At 41.5% G+C, this 18298-nt stretch overlaps 1 pseudogene; it reads right to left on the bottom strand.

The window, feature by feature from the left end:
- Positions 1 to 714: 714 nt before the first annotated feature.
- LOC133642334 (uncharacterized) lies at positions 715 to 15811 on the bottom strand (annotated as a pseudogene).
- Positions 15812 to 18298: the final 2487 nt, after the last annotated feature.

Genomic DNA, 18298 nt, shown 5'->3' with positions numbered 1-18298 from the left:
GTGATCCAGGGCTTGTTATTTGGGTAACAGTGGACAGTTTTTGTCGTGATGATGGAGTCCTCACAGAAATTGATGTACTCAGTGATGCAGTCTGTGATTTTGTTGATATCTGTCCCGTGAGGCTTACACAGTACTTCCCAGTCTGTAGTCTCAAAGCAGTCTTGTAAGGCTATGCCAGCCTCAATGCTTCTCATTTGCACTGATTTAGTTGAGATGGGCTGCCTCTTCACAGCAGGAACGTAATGAGGTGTTAAAAGCACCAGATTATGATCAGACCGTCCCAAGGGGGGCAGGGCAGTGGCGCTGTATGCATCTTTTGAATTAGCATACAGTAGGTCCAGAGTTTTATTTTCCCGTTTTGCACAGTGTACATATTGATGGAAAGTGGGTAAAATAGAGTCCAGAGAAACATGATTAAAGTCACCCGAAATGAGAATGAGGGCATCGGGATGTTTGGTCTGTTGCTTAGCAACAGCGGCGTGAATGGTGTCACAAGCAGCAGTTTCGTCAGCAGAAGGAGGAACATACACTCCGATGAAGATTACAGAAGTAAATTCCCTTGGCAAATAATATGGCCGAATTCCAACAGCCAGAAGTTCAATGTCCGGCGTACAAACACACTCCTTTACAGTAATATGAGCAGGATTACACCACCTCTCATTCACAAAGATGGCAATCCCGCCGCCTTTTTTCTTACCGCTAAGGAGTGTGCTTCTATCCGCCCGTGAGGTTGTGAAGCCGGGTAGAGACGCGCTGTGGTCCGTCCGGGAAGTCCGCGTGTAGCCAAGTCTCCGTAAAGCACATGATGCTGCACACGGCGTACTCCTTTTGAGTTCGGACGAGCCCAAACAATTCGCCCATTTTGTTCGCCAAAGACCGCACGTTCCCCATGAGGACAGAGGGGATTGCAGGCTTAAATTTCCTTCTGCGCTCCTTCATCTTTATGCCGGCACGGCGTCCCCTGCGCTTTTTCCGTACTTCCACGGGAAGGTCCGGCCGCGTTCCCCATAGCGCTGGTAAGGAGAGCGCAAACAGCTTCTCGCGGGTGTAAACAAAAGGGCTGCTGCTCCGCTGATCAAAGCCAAACACAAAACGGCCCGAAAAGAAAAAGAAAAGTAACGAAAACACACAAAAGCGCCCAAGAACCATAATTAGTGGTTTATGGAAGGTAAGAGATTAAAAAAGGCAAGAAAAGTTAAGAATAATACCAAAAATAAAGTAAAATGAAAGGAATTCAAAGGAGCTACTGTGATGTGCTGCCTCTCTTCCAGGCGCACTCTGGGGTACTCGGGATGGTGACATGTTCTGTGTTTTGGAATGTGGACTTGTTGCAGGTGTGGTGGTGGTATCACTGGGGAAGGAGAAATAGCAGAACTTCTGACATCTCGCACACTGTTGTGTTGAAAGTGATTGTTGCTGTCCAACAGGTATTATTTACATAAGGGGTTCTTAACCTTTTTGACCTTGAGGCCCAATGATATGAAACTATGTGTCAAATACAAATATGTATATATATTTTAAACACATAAACCTTAGGCTTAGGTCAGGCTGATTAGAAGAAAAAAAAAGAGTACCAACAAAATATACTACATAAGAAGGGACTCACACTGGCGAAAAATAAATGTACATACAATTATGTTATGCTAAAATAAAGAAGAAAAAAATACCTGGGAGTCCACTAGCTGTATACAAGAAGGGCATGAGCAGACTCTTTTTCCTGAGGAAGCTTAGGTCCTTTAATGTGTGCAGCAAGCTGTTGGAGATCTGTTTTCAGTCTGTTGTGGCCAGTGCCCTGTACTTTGCAGTGGTTTGTTGGGGGAGCAGCACCAGCAAAAGGGACTTAAACCGGATTGACAAACTGATCGGGAAAGCTGGCCAAACTATTGGTACGCAGTTGGAGGCCTTTGTGTCAGTGAGGGACAGGAGGACACTGGACAAACTGCTCGCCAGAACTCCTTAATTTCGCACTCCATCCAACTGTATAATCACTCGCCATACAGCAATAGATGATATCTGTCTATTACCTGACCGCTTCTATGTTAGCTACCTCTCTTTGTTTATAATGTATATTTTCTGCTGGATCAACTCTATTTTATTCTGGCCTTCTTTTTTTTTGCTGCAGCTGTTACATATACTAAAAAGGCTTAAAACCCTTCTTTTAAAAAAAAAAAAAAAAAAAAAAAAGCCTTTTTTTAGATATATGCATACTAGTTATATGCATATAGTTCTAGCTTTTATTTGTATTTATTTTTTTAATATTTTTATTTTATTTATTTATTTTTATTTTTTAATACACTGTAGCACTTTGAGGTTGCTTACTCAATGTAAAGTGCTTTTTACAAATAAAATCTATTATTACTATTATTATATACTGAAATATTGTACATGGTAATTGGGATTTGTTATATATTGTATATATTATATAAAAATATAATATAATATATCAGTATATATTATATACTGTATATCAATCAATCAATCAATCAATGTTTATTTATATAGCCCTAAATCACAAGTGTCTCAAAGGGCTGTACAAGCCACAACGACATCCTCGGTACAGAGCCCACATACGGGCAAGGAAAACTCACCCCAGTGGGACGTCAATGTGAATGACTATGAGAAACCTTGGAGAGGACCGCATATGTGGGAGACCGAAAGCAATGGATGTCGAGTGGGTCTGACATAATATTGTGAAAGTCTAACACATCAGCGAGAGTCCAATCCATAGTGGGGCAAGCAGGAACCATCCCGAGTGGAGACGGGTCAGCAGCGTAGAGATGTCCCCATCTGATGAACAGGCTAGCGGTCCACCCCGGGTTTGGAGCAGAGTAGAAAAGAAAAGAAAAGAAACGGCAGATCAACTGGTCTAAACAGGGAGTCTATTTAAAGGCTAGAGTATAAAAATTAGTTTTAAGATGAGACTTAAATGCTTCTACTGAGGCAGCATCTCTAACTTTTACCGGGAGGGCATTCCATAGTATTGGAGCCCGAATAGAAAATGCTCTATAGCCCGCAGACTTTTTTTGGGCTCTGGGAATCACTAATAAGCCGGAGTTCTTTGAACGCAGATTTCTTGCCGGGACATATGGTACAATACAATCGGCAAGATAGGCAGGAGCTTGACTGTGTAGTATTTTATACGTAAGTAGTAAAACCTTAAAGTCGCATCTTAGGTGCACAGGAAGCCAGTGCAAGTGAGCCAGTATAGGCGTAATATGATCAAACTTTCTTGTTTTTGTCAAAAGTCTAGCAGCTGCATTTTGTACCATCTGTAATCTTTTAATGCTAGACATAGGGAGGCCCGAAAATAAAACGTTACAGTAATCGAGACGAGATGTAACGAACGCATGGATAATGATCTCAGCATCGCTTGTGGACAAAATGGGACGAATTTTAGCGATATTACGGAGATGAAAGAAGGCCGTTTTAGTAACACTTTTAATGTGCGACTCAAACGAGAGAGTTGGGTCGAAGATAATACCCAGATTCTTTACAGAGTCACCTTGTTTAATTGTTTGGTTGTCAAATGTTAAGGTGGTATTTTTAAATAGATGTCGGTGTTGAGCAGGACCGATAATCAGCATTTCCGTTTTCTTAGCGTTGAGTTGCAAAAAGTTAGCGGACATCCATTGTTTAATTTCATTAAGACACGCCTCCAGCTGACTACAATCCGGCGTGTTGGTCAGCTTTAGGGGCATGTAGAGTTGGGTGTCATCAGCATAACAGTGAAAGCTAACACCGTATTTGCGTATGATGTCACCTAGCGGCAGCATGTAAATACTAAAGAGTGCAGGGCCAAGAACCGAACCCTGGGGAACTCCGCACATTACCTTAACATAGTCCGAGGTCACATTGTTATGGGAGACACACTGCATCCTGTCAGTAAGATAAGAGTTAAACCAAGACAAGGCTAAGTCTGACATCCCAATACGCGTTTTGATACGCTCTAATAAAATATTATGATCAACAGTATCGAAAGCGGCGCTAAGATCAAGAAGCAGCAACATAGATGAAGCATCAGAATCCATCGTTAGCAATAGATCATTAGTCATTTTTGCGAGGGCTGTCTCCGTAGAGTGATTTGCCCTGAAACCGGATTGAAAAGGTTCACAGAGATTGTTAGACGCTAAGTGTTCATTTAGCTGCTGTGCTACAATTTTTTCGAGGATTTTCGAGATAAACGGAAGGTGGGACACCGGCCGGTAGTTTACCAGGAGATCAGGATCGAGGTTAGGTCTTTTGAGTAGAGGATGAATAACCGCTTTTTTGAATGCTAGGGGAACAGTACCAGAGGAAAGTGATAAGTTTATAATATTTAACACTGATGGACCTAATAATACAAAAAGCTCCTTGATAAGTTTCCCAGGAATTGGGTCAAGTAAACATGTTGTTTGTTTTGTCCCATTTACACATTTTGACAATTCCTCCAATGTTATTTCATCAAAGAGAGAGAAACTATTTTGGAGGGCAGTGTCCGTCGTATATACAGTCGTATCTGTGTTAATAGAACCCAGTTGTAGCTGAGATGCATTGTCTAATGACTTCAATTTTCTTATTAAAGAAATTCATAAAGTCATCTGCTGAGTGGGTTGAGCTACTGGGAGGAGTCCGTTGTTGGGTTAGCGATGCTACTGTACTAAACAGAAATTTAGGATCATTTTTGTTGAGGTGGATGAGATTTGAGTAATATTTAGCTTTAGCTGAGGTAAGCATGCATTTATAAGTTATTAAACTATCACACCATGCTTGATGGAAAACCTCAAGTTTAGTCGCACGCCATTTGCGTTCCAGCTTTCTACATGATAATTTCTGGGCTTTAGTTTCTTCTGTAAACCATGGGGTACGCCTTTTAGGGGCCCTTTTTAGCTTTAGCGGTGCTACAATGTCAATGGTGTCGCGCAGGGCGTCATTAAAGTTGTTAGTGAGGTTATCAATAGACCCCACATAATTTGGGAATGGTGCCATTACCGAAGGCAGTAGGTCAGTAAGAGTCGTCGTTGTGGCAGCATTAATGTTGCAGCTGCTATAGTAGTTATTATTATTATTATTAGTTTGTTGACAATGAGTCAGAACTTCGAATTTTATAAGGTAATGGTCGGACATTACTTTAGTGTACGGGAGTATCGTAACTTTAGAGGTGGTGACACCCCTGACAAGCACTAGATCTATCGTATTACCGTTGCGATGCGTGGGTTCATTTATTATTTGTGTAAGACCACAGCTATCAATTATAGTCTGGAGCGCCACGCATGGAGGGTCCGATGGGGTATTCATATGGATATTAAAGTCCCCCATTATGATTATATTGTCGGCGTGCGTCACTAGATCGGCAACAAACTCTGAGAATTCACTGATGAAGTCCGAATAGGGCCCAGGGGGGCGGTAGATAACAGCCAGGTGGAGAGGCAGCGGTGTGACAAACCTCAAAGTGAGCACCTCAAACGAGTTATATTTATTATTTAGGTTAGGTGTAAGATTATAGTTTTCATTGTATATTAGTGCGACACCCCCTCCCCTTTTAAGAGGTCTGGCAACATGTGTATTGGTATAGTTAGGAGGAGATGCCTCATTTAGCGCAAAAAAATCGTCTGGTTTGAGCCAGGTCTCGGCGAGACCAACGACGTCAAGTTTGTTGTCTCTAATGACTTCATTAACTAATAACGTTTTGGAAGATAATGATCTTTTGTTTAAAAAGCCCATATTATAGGTAGTGGGCTGTTTTGAGGATTGTTTGTTGAAATTATCCGAAGTAGCAATATTAATAATGTTGCGTTTATTATGCGTATTGCACTTTAAATAGTTTCGACCATATCTAGGAATTGATACGACGGGGATATTCAGATTGTTTGCTTGATGTTGCGATAAACTGAACGCATCATAGTTAGCTACCTCAGTACAATGTATGTCTGCCTCTGACACGGTCACAAAAGAAAAAACATTATGTGAGTTGTGTTTTATTCTAAGAGAATTGCTATGTGTGCAGTATATATAATAGATGTTATATTGCTACTATGGTAAATTTTTAGTCTACTTAATACCTGCATTTTCCTTTCCATCCTTATCCTTACCATCCTCTGAAACTGAGCTACTGTGTGGAACAATTTCCTTTGTAGATCAATAAAGTTTGTCTAAGTCTAAGTCTTAACTAAAGTGTCAAAACAATTTGTGTGCAAATGAAAAAGCAGCTTCAACACTTTAGTCATCATTTTGCTTCTTTAGACTTCTTCGGTTTATTGAGATTGTCATTACTGCCACAAGTGGTGGGAACGTGTATTACAACTAGGTAACGCAGCGGCCCATACAGACCACACCCGAGAAAGAGTTATATTTTGGCGGCCCATGGTTATAAAACACTGGTATATATTACAGTAGAGTCCAAATATTTGCAGGAGTTACATTCCGAGACCCCAGCAAATAGCCAAACAACACGAAAAAGGCCTATTTTTGACACTTTAAGTTGTATAACATGCTTTACATATTTACTACAGCTGGTCTAGTGCAGGGGTCGGGAAAATGTTGTCCCCTCTTCCAATAAAGAAAAGTGGAAGTCTGGAGCCGCAAAACATGACACACCGTAAAAACGTTTAGAATGCGCACTCTTATTTTTTCTTAAATTTATTTTTTACAGACAAATGAATCAGTCCATGCCGAATTAAACTCAATAAGCCGACGCCTCTCTCAGAAAGGAATGGGTATAGAATTTGGATAGTAGATACTGGCTGAATTTCTTGGTACTACCGAGCACCGATTCACTTAATATCAAACGGTACCATATTTCAACCTGATTGGTACGTGGCAGAGGTGTGGACTCGAGTCACATGACTTGGACTCGAGTCAGACTCGAGTCATGAATTTGATGACTTTGGACTCGACTTGACAAATTGTAAAGAGACTTGCAACTCGACTTAGACTTTAACATCAATGACTTGTGACTTCACTTGGACTTGAGCTTTTTGACTTGACATGACTTGCTACTTTCCCCAAAACCCAAAGATTAAAAAGTTATTTGGGAGCGCGCCGCTCCGTATTTTTCCTTTTCTTCGTCTGTGTCTATCAGCGTGTTGTTCCTGTCAGCGTGTGTGCTCGCAGTACAACAGCCAATCAAATTAGATCTACGCTGTTTTCAAAACACAGCTCTCATCCAATCAAATTGCAGGACAACCAATGAAGAAGAATTTTCAAACAATGCGGCAGTGAGAAACAATTATGCCAAAGTTAATTCCGTTCGGGTATTAAAACTACGACTCGGTCAACAAAAAACGAATAGCCCTATGCAAATCATGCAGTTCGAATATTATAGACGGAGACGTAAGAACTTCCAACTTCGTTCGACATTTGAAGATGCACAAAGAAGGGTAAGTTTTGAATGTAAGCTAACGTTTATTGGCTAAGTAACGTGACTTTAATTTGCTGTGTAGTTAAATCAGTGAGGCTGTAAACTCACTGCTAACGTTATAACCATAGACATCTTATAAGGGTACGCAGCATGGAGCGCTACTGCCTACAGGCGCAGACGAGACGCGGGGCCGCCATCTTGGAGTGGTGATCCGCTCCACTAGTGCAATTCATTCGGCAGGAGCAATGAACTGTCAGCGCATTCAATTCATCTTACCTCACTGAATACCACTGATTTTCACTCGCTTTGTTGTCATACGTGTAGCTATGATAAAGGACACATGTTTTGGCGTGTTTTATTATTCATAGTTTGCTTAACAGTAATATAATATTCTTATACGCTATAAGTGACCAGACGTCCGAGATCAAAACTGGGAATATAATCCCCAGAGAAAGGGGAAAAAAACGGTCAGCTATTTTTAAATTGAAGAAACAATATGATTAGGTTATATATACATGTGTATATCCTACATAAACAATGTATGAATACATTAGATATCTATATATCTTATAGACTGTATCTCTGTTGCTGCAGCAGCAGAGAGTTTATTCTGTCTTGACACTTTGTATTGATATTTTGTATTACATTCTTCCCTTAAATGATCATGTTTACAGTGATTGTTATATATGTATTTTTTATGTATGTCGCTTTGGATAAAAGCGTCTGCCAAATACTTAAACATATATAAACACCTGAAAGTCTTTATATCAGCTAAAACCACCAATCTGTTTCACTGGATTCAGAATAAAACCAAATGCTGTCTTACCCAACAATGTTAGTATTTGAATATTGTTACTTGAAGACTTATTCCTGGTTACAATTATACTGTTAAGAAAGTATTGTCTTATATTTTGCCTAAAATGAGAATGCATCATAATCAGTGGCGGCTGGTGAATTTTGTTTTAGGTGGGGCTGAAAGTTTGTAAACCAAACCCATGTAGGGGCGTCATCCTCCCCCAGAAGATTTCTTTGTGATTTTCACATACAAATATTGAAGATCTTTGCTCCTTCTCAACTCTGTGGTAATGTTATTTTCATAAAATACAACTAATAGTACATTAATGTTAAATCTTACTTGTGAAAAGTAATCCCCCGATTCCTATTTTCAACAGTCCGCTCATTTGAGCAGGAAAACGCTGAACACCAGCCCGGCATCTTTGTTTTCTACCTGTCAACTGTCAGTTTAGGCTACTCGCCGGCTCCTCATCGCCACTTCAAGATGCAAATTGCTCGCGTCACAGCAACCAAGGCTGCGTCTACTTATAAGATGTCTGTGGTTATAACGTCATTGCAAACACGGCAATCTGTTGCGTCCACTGCAGTTCGCTACCTTATTCATACTTTTTGTCAAGTGATTTTTTTAAGCAGGGTTGCATGAGGTACCTACAAATAACGTTACGTTAGTCAATGTATCACACACAATAACGTAACGTTAGACGGCGGTCAGCAGCACCGCGTATTTTAGCCACCTACAAAAAGACAAACATAGTCAAATAAAGGTCAGTTAAAATGTATACTATATTAAGAATATGTGTACATATTGCATAGGGTCCTGACATCTAAAAAGTACAACTCTGTTCATTGTTATGTTAATGTATTTGTTATGTTTTTCATATGTACGCACACATCAACACACATACAGTATGAGATGAGATCAATGAGATAAGGTAAGAACAGAATAGAAACTGCTGTGGAACTAGTTACAATGCAATATGCCATGGAAATACAATGTTAACACTTTTGTACAAATAAGTACAGTTGCACTTGTTTTTGCAAATGTGTTTATTCTGTAAAAGAATGAGTTAAATGTTTAAATTTGTTTACACTATTAAAATGACTGGTTAATAGTGCTATTATGAATTGCAATGTCAGTACTATTTTTTTTCCTGCTATTTCAAATGCACTTGTTTTAATAAATAAATACAACGTTTTAAAAGCATACACAATCTGTGTAAAAATATTAGTCTGTGGTTAAAAGGACTTGAAAGGACTCGAAACTCAAAATGCATGACTTGTGACTTTACTTGAGACTTTCCAGTCTTGACTTTGGACTTGACTCGGGACTTGCCTGTCTTGACTCGGGACTTGACTCGAGACTTGAGGGCAAAGACTTGAGACTTACTTGTGACTTGCAAAGCAATGACTTGGTCCCACCTCTGGTATGTGGCGTCAAGTACGGTTGCAGACTTGGCACCAGCCCAAGCACATAGTGTTTTCATGTCCGTACCAACAAAGCCAGCATGCCTGATAGAAAACACTCGAACATACAGTATGTTAAGGCTCATTGGATATGCCATATACATGCTAAATAGCATTAGCAATTTTACATTGATTTGAACATTTCCAGATTTGGTAATCAAAACTACAACTAAGACGTCGGTGTGTAATAAGTACAATACTTACAGAATACAGTGTTCCCTCGTCACTTCGCAGTTCACTCACTCAGTAGCTTGTAATAGAACTACACATGGAATAAGTTATTATGCTGGTAATAATAATCAATGATACCAAATTAAAATGAAAACTAGCTGAGCGCCATATTTGGACTAATGACAAATATTTGATGTCGACATGTGTGCCCGCCCTGGTATTCATCGTGTGTAACAGTCATAACCCTAAAAAGGTGATAAGCCTGTTGTAGAAAAAAAAAAGTTCACTGGGTTAATTAAGAGGCTTAATTAAACTAAGTGCTCTTCATTTCAGGAAGTCAATCCAACAGAAGACGCTTTAATTACCAGTCCCTTCTTTTCCGTTAGAGTAGGAAGCAGTGAGGTGAACCAAAAAGCCCCAAAAATAAAACCATCTGAAAGATTTGGATAATTTTGGCGATTACGCTTAAATAAATCCTATTGAAATGAATGCAGTCTAGCACTGACAATGATCACTATGTTCCTAAAATAGCTTCATTATATTAAGGGATGGCTGGTGGGTGGGTGTATTTTTGTTTATTTACTACCACCGTTGTTGTTACTTTTCCCGCATTGTTGTGTTGAAAGTGATTGTTACCGTCCAACAGGTATTAAATACTTTACAGCAGAGGTGTCCAAAGTGCGGCCCGGGGGCCATTTGCGGCCCGCAGCTAATTGATTACCGGCTCGCCACACATTCTGCAAAAATTGCAAAATTGATAATATTGCAAAAATTAAAAAAAACATTTTAAAAAAGCGGAATGAGGTGAAATCTAACAAGAAAAAGTTGCAATGTTGACACAAAGCTGCCATGCAGGCTGTTTTTTTTCTTTTGTCTGTGTTTCTTTTTCTTTTTTTTGCAATTGCTAAAAAAAAAAAAAAGACTAAAAATCTATGTCATAATGAATTATTACTTAAAAAATATGACTTTAAAAATGTTTTATGTGGAAAAAATATGACATATATTGTGTGGTTGCCATAAAAAAACATCAAAGTTTTATTTGACAAAAGAGCATAATACAAACAAAATAATAGTTAAAACGTAAAATCGTCAGATATATCTGAAGTTGATCTCGTAATTTAAGTGTTAAAAGTTAAAAAAAAACGAATAAAAATGTATCACTTTAAAAGTGGGGGACCTTTTGGATCCCAAATATATTTAGTAGGATTTGATATAACTTTTCACTGTGATTACTCAAAAATATTAAATAATTAAAATCAATGGTGTCCTGCATTATTGATCTTTTAGGGCTCTAATTACTAAATACTGCATATTTCAGTTTTACTATAAAAAACTAAGTTGTCTTTGACAGAAAAGGCATAAAACCTTTTTTTTTTTTTTTTTTTACTTTATATCAACCTCAAGTTGATATAGAGATTTACTGTAAGCGTTAAATAAAAAATAATAATAATTTGACATATTTTTTACATTTTAATGACTGACACCCTTTATGGTCCCCGGGAGCCCTAAAGGTTAAAAAAAAAAATATCCATATATTTTGTTATGGTTTGAAAATGAAAAATATCAAAATGGCCCCCGCATGCTTAAATTTTTCCGTGTGCGGCCCTCAGTGGAAAAAGTTTGGACACCCCTGCTTTACAGCACAACACCGGTTGTTCGGATGGAGTCGCTCTCGTCAGCGTTTCTTTCAGTTGTAAAAATGGTCAGGAGGGCACCTGAAACCAGTCCTTCTAACGACTGTTGTTGTGCTGGAAGAGGTAGTTTTGCACCACAATAGAGCGAAACTAACTCCGTCTGGGCATATCCCCTCTTGTTGAGGATAAATATGTCTGTTTCGGACTTTTGTGTGTTTTTTTCTGTGTTTAGTGTTACGGTTCAAACACCTGCCGCCTGTCACTCTGCTGAGTGCGGCCTGGGACACACCCACGGGCGTTCCTCTCCTGCATTAGCCACGCATCCACTCACTCTACAATCAACACACCTGACACTGATGAGATCCCTGCCTTCTTAAGCCAGAGTGTCCTGCGTTCCAGTGCCAGAACGCAGCTACTTGTACCAGCACAGTAAGCCTTACACGTCTCTAGCTTCCTTGCCTATGTGCTTCCTCACTCTTGGTGTTTCCCCTCCGTTGTGCTCATTGTGTCTTGTCCTGCATCGTCATCCAGAAGCCCTTTGTTATTTCCTGGTTTCGAGCGGCGTGTCTCGTCTCCCCGCATCCCCTCTGGACTCCCTGCTGCCTCCTCGGATCTCGACTTCACGCCTACCCCCGGACAATGACGCCTCGCTCCAGCCACTGACCACCTGCCTATCCCCGGATCTCTGAGCCTGCCTTGCCCTTTCTGGACTTCCGCACCGATCTCAACACACACCTTCAACACCACCCGGTAACACGCTGCACATAGTCACACTACATATATTTGGATTACCGTATTTCCTTGAATAGCCGCAGGGGCGCTAATTAATTTAAAACCTCCTGTCACTCCGGCGTTTACCGGAAGCTTACGGGATGGCCGTGCATGCGGTAATTATTTTAAAACCTCTTCTCACTCCGGTGTTTACCAAAAGGAATGCTGTAAATTTAGGCGTGCGCTTTGAGTGTGATGTAAGCATACCATCATGAAAAGCACATTTAATAAAAAAAAACGTTATTATGGTCTTACCTGTACTTATAAATGGAGTCCATTTGCAGCTCCTTCTGACCAAAAGCATCGATAACTTGTTTATAGAAGTCTTCCTTATTTTCTTTCTTCAGTTTTAAAAGTCTCTCTGTCTCGATGGAGATATTCCTTTAATTATTACCTCCTGCTTCGATTGAAAGTCCAGTTTAGAAAACTGTTTTATTTTAGATACCGGTATGTAATCCTCCATGTTAAAAGTTCAGGCGAGAGGAAAAAAAAAAAAATCTGTTGCTGCGTGTTGTCACTTCTTCTGCAGTACCGGAAGTCGCAAGAAGGATCACTAGCGCCCTCTACCACCAGGAGGCGGGAGTCATTTAATGACTCATACAGTATTTGACACACGCAGCTACGGTATATTAATAAAACATAGCTGCTTACTGTTCTTTTTAGCATACTGTACCGGTATTCAATAGCTTGGACCTTAAATCCTACTGAATAGCTCTTTATCTTTTTTCCTTTGTGCGATTGCAAACTACTGAAAGCAGCTTCCTCCATTTTGGAAATGAGGACAGGTAAAGCGTCACTCGTGACGTAACGAATTTGACCCGGTGGAAGTTCTAGACATATGCTAAATATTTTGCGAAACGAGTTTGACCCGGCGAAAATTATAGACATGCGATAATAAAATTAATATTTTGCGAAACGAATTTGATCCGGCGTTAATAATGAACTGGCGATAAGGCCAAGCATGCGTTAATTATTTTGAGAACATGCTGCAAGCTAAACGACGTCCCTGCCTCTGTGCCATCTCCTTCTCCCACCCCACTGTACCGTTACATTTAGTGTCTTCCTGGCCAGCGCTCTAATGTTGGTTCCTCTTCCTGTTTCTGGTCGGCCTTCCTTTGACTTTACTACTGCTTGTTTCTGAGTAGTTCTGGAGGAGTTCAAGTACCTCGGAGTCTTGTTCACGAGTGAGGGAAGAGTGGATCGTGAGATCGACAGGCGTATCGGTGCAACGTCTTCAGTAATGCGGACACTGTATCGATCCGTTGTGGTGAAGAAGGAGCTGAGCCGGAAGGCAAAGCTCTCAATTTACCGGTCGATCTACGTTCCCATCCTCACCTATGGTCATGAGCTTTGGGTTATGACCGAAAAGACAAGATCACGGGTACAAGCAGACAAAATTAGTTTCCTCCGCCGGGTGGCGGGGCTCTCCCTTAGAGATAGGTTGAGAAGCTCTGCCATCCGGGGGGAGCTCAAAGTAAAGCCGCTGCTCCTCCACATCGAGAGGAGCCAGATAAGTTGGTTCGGGCATCTGGTCAGGATGCCACCCGAACACCTCCCTAGGGGCACGTCCAACCGGTAGGAGGCCACGGGTAAGACCCAGGACACGTTGGGAAGACTATGTCTCCCGGCTGGCCTGGGAACGCCTCGGGATCCCCCGGGAAGAGCTGGACGAAGTGGCTGGGGAGAGGAAAGTCTGGGCTTCCCTGCTTAGGCTGCTGCCCCCACGACCCGACCTCGGATAAGCGGAAGAAGATGGATGGATGGATGGATGTTTCTGAGTACTTTTCCCCCCTCACCAGGGGCCTCATGAACAAAGCTTGCATACTCACAAAAATCTGCCGTGCGCCCTTTTTCACAGCAAAGGTGAGATGTATCAAAACCGACGTTGACGTGGAAATGTGCGCTGGCCCGCGTCAAATTCATAGCCGGCGTACGCACATTTTAGCGGCTATCTTTTCAAACGGGGTGCAGCACTAATTTCCCCGAGTCAGTTTTAGCCACGCTTGTGTTCAGTTCTCGGAGATGCCGGGCTGACAGTCGCTCTGCGGTTTGCTCGAAACACGAAAAAGAAGCACCTCCTGCTGACTTGTGATTGGTCAGAACGTGTCGAGCTCAAGCACAAGGCTATTTTTAATGTAATTTGCATATGTATAAGGAGGCGGGGTCTTGCCCTGATCTGGGCGTGCCAAGTCAAGCACATGTCTGCGGAAGATTCCGAGTAGATTTCAATGGAACAATGTGCTTGCAACTATACTTGCCAACTTTGAGACCTTCGAATTCGGGAGATTGAGATGTGGGGGGCGAGGTTGAGGTGGGCGGGGTTTGGGGGGCGGGGTTTGGTGGTAGCGGGGGTGTATATTGTAGCCCGTAAGAGTTAGGGATGCAAGGGATTCTGGGTATTTGTTCTGTTGTGTTTATGTTGTGTTACGGTGCGGATGTTCTCCCGAAATGTGTTTGTCATTCTTGTTTGGTGTGGGTTCACAGTGTGGCGCATATTTGTAACACTGTTCAAGTTGTTTAAACGGCAACCCTCAGTATGACCTGTATGGTTGTTGATCAAGTATGTCTTGCAGTCACTTTCGTGTGTATGCAGAAGCCGCATACAACATGTGACTGGGCCGGCACGCTGTTTGTATGGTGAAAAAGCAGACGCGTCGACAGGTTGTAGAGGACGCTAAAGGCAGTGCCATCACGGCACGCCCTTAATATTGTTGTCCGGGTGAAAATCGGGATAAATTCGGGAGAATTTTTGCCCCGGGAGATTTTCGGGATGGGCACTGAAATTCGGCAGTCTCCCGGAAAAATCAGGAGGGTTGGCAAGTATGCTTGGAACACTTTCATATATCTGAATTTTTACTGGCGCTTACGCCCTTTTAGGAGGAAAGCCACGCAAGTCTTTGCACATGAAGCCCTGCATGTTCCTGATTGCCAGTCAGGAGGGTTGATCTGCCAGTGTCGCCTTTTTTGCAACGCTGGTTGATTGTCCAAAGTTTATGTTGAGCCTTTTTGTGTTTTAGCCTTAACTTAACTTACCTTGTTTCACTGCTTGAAATATTCGACGATCATCCCGATCCCCAAAAAGTCACCCACACCAGCCCAAATGACTTCCACCCCATAGCCCAGTCATCACCAAGTGCTTTGAGAAACTGGTTTTGAGACACATCAAAAGCTGTTTCCCACCCACCCTGGATACACACCAGTTTGCATACCGGACCAACAGATCAACCGACGATGCCATAGCCACCGTTCTCCACTGAGTGCTGAGCCACCTGGAACTGCAGGGGAGCTCTGTCGGGATGCTCTTCATTGACTTCAGCTCAGCCTTCAAACACAATAACAGCGGACATTCAGACCCTTAATGAACCAACTTGGGGCTCCCACCATCCACCTGCTCATGGATTAAAGCCTTTATGGTCAACCGACCCCAGCAGGTGAAACTGAGTTCTCCCTTCTTCTCGCACCCCCACACCCTCATACTGGCTCTCCCCAGGGCCGTGTGCTGAGCCCACTATTCGTCTCCCACCCACCTAGAGAACATCACCGTTAAATTTGCTGACGACACAACAGTGGTGGGGATGATTACGGGGGGAATGAGGCGGCCTACAGAGATGAGGTACTGAAGCTCTGTGAGTGAGCTCATCCTGGACTTCCGGCGAAACAGAGCTGCCCCTGCCCTCCCTGTACTGCAGGCCTGGGCAATTATTTTGACTCGGGGGGCCAAATTTTGAGAATAAAAATGTGTCTGGGGAGCCTAATACAAAAACTCACAATAATGTCTGTTTGAATGCTAAAAACGTAATGACAGACCGCCTTAAAAACAGAATGGAATTTAAAAATTGTTTTACTGAATGAGACACCCAGAATGTACATGAAAATAAAGAATGTGGGATTTACAATATTAACTATGAACGATAAAACACTGAATATTGACAACATATGAACGACACACCCCCTCTCGAGCGACATATTTTACAATCGAGCGAAACGCAACAAAAATGCAACAAACACAGGGAAATATGAACACGAAGGGTACAAAGAAACCCCCACCTTTGATCTGATATATAAGCTTTAGAACTTTGTTGTAAAAATCTCATTCCGCATCTGTCCCTGACACCCGCATTTTCAGGGTCACTCTGGAAACGCACCCCACCCACACTGCTTGGGGCCTCGTCTGAGCTGTGACTTAGATTACCAGATTGCCTTTATAATGCAAAAGTGCAGATTCCAACCATTGAAATACTTTGTATAGTTCAAGACTTACGGTCATTTGAAAACATCACTGCACATCATAATGGTGGCTACAGTTTCCATCTTAAAGATCTAAAAAAAATTATTTGAGAATGTCCGGCGGGCCAAATTGAAAAGCTTAACGGGCCCCCGGGCCTTAATTTGCCCAGGTCTGCTGTAAAGTAATGGTGAATGCGTCCATATCTCTGCGGGCCTCTCCTGGCCGCCCAACACCACAGCACTCGTCAAGAAGTCCCAGCAGCGGCTACAATTCTTAAGGGTGCTCAGGAAGAAACATCTAGACATTCAGCTGCTGGTGACCTTCTACCGTTTCACAATCCGTGACAGTGTGGCACTCTAGCTACACGACAAAACTCGCACAAAAAATCTCAGACTAAAGTATTCATACTTTTACTCTTTATTGTACAGTATTTTATATTGTGCTAATAATATGGGCCCTGGTATGGAGCTGCTCCTCAAATCTCATGCGTACAATGAAAATAAAGGCTTTTTTTTCTATTCTTCGAATAAAAAGGACCTTGAATGCCGCCTGCCCTCTCTGCATCCTGGACTCATGCCAACGGCAACCATGTGCAGCCCTAACAAAATACGTTGGATCATGCATCAGGAAATTTGTGAGCATGAACTGATGAAGCCTACTCCAATTAGGTGAAACAAGACAAGACAATCTAAACACTGGAGTTGTGATCAAATCAAACTATTCTAGGTTTTTGTTTCAAACCTCATGGACTTCATCACTTTAGCTGTTAAGCCAAGAGGGAGCAATCTTGTATTATTATTAATAATGATAACTATTTGTATATGGCCTTGGTGGTGCTGACTTGCACCACTAAGTGTTGTGGTATTTAAAAAAAAAAATATATATATATATATATATATATACCGTATTTCCTTGAATTGGCGCCGGGAATATAGTATTCGCCTGCCTAGAATTACAGCCGGGTCAAACTCGTTTCGCAAAATAATTAGCGCATGCTTGGCACTTCCGCCGGGTCAAATATGAGTCATTAAATGACTCCCGCCTCCAGGAGGTAGAGGGCGCTAGTGATCCTTCTTGCGACTACCAGTACTGCAGGAGACAGGTACTGCAGAAGAAGACAGCAAGCAGCAAGCATGCAGCAATTGTTTGCTTGCACTTTTAACATGGAGGATTACATATCTAAAATAAAACCGTTTTCTAAACTGGACTTTCAATCGAAGCAGGAGGTAATAATTAAAGGAATATCTCCAGAGACTTTTAAAATTGAAGAAAGATGAGAAAGACTGCCTTTGATCAGAAGCAGCTGCACATGGACCCATCTACAAGTAAAGGTAAGATCATAATAACGTTTTTTTTATTAAATGTGTTTTTCATGATAAGGTATGCGCCGGAGTGAGAAGAGGTTTTAAAATAATTAGAGCATGCTTGCTCATTCCGCATGGTTTTGGTAACCGCAGGAGTGAGAAGAGGTTTTAAATTAATTAGCGCCCCTGCGGCTATTCAAGGAAATACGGTATATATATATATATATATATATATATATATATATATATATATATATATATATATATATATATATATATTATCCGTCACAACCAAATGATGCCAAAATTTTGTAAAACAAAACAAAATATTTCTCCCTCTTTGCAATAACATGCTAACTGAATGAATGGAACCAGGCTGCTTAGACAAAATCATAATTAGGGATGGGTACCGAATTTGGTGCTTTTATAGGTAAGCGGTACCGCCGGATATCATTTTACGTAAAACAAAAAAGTGCCATATTTCGATACTTTTGTTGCATTTGACGTCACGTCGGATGGCAAACTTGGCACTGGTCCAAGCACTTGACCGGGAAACCAGCAGTCAAGCCTTCAGAGCAGACTCTGTCCGACTGCC

Source organism: Entelurus aequoreus, linkage group LG02, assembly GCF_033978785.1.
Source record: "Entelurus aequoreus isolate RoL-2023_Sb linkage group LG02, RoL_Eaeq_v1.1, whole genome shotgun sequence".
NCBI classification, from domain to species: Eukaryota; Metazoa; Chordata; class Actinopteri; order Syngnathiformes; family Syngnathidae; genus Entelurus; species Entelurus aequoreus.
The sequence above is the reverse complement of the archived record's forward strand: the minus strand, read 5'-3'. Positions and strand labels throughout refer to the sequence as shown.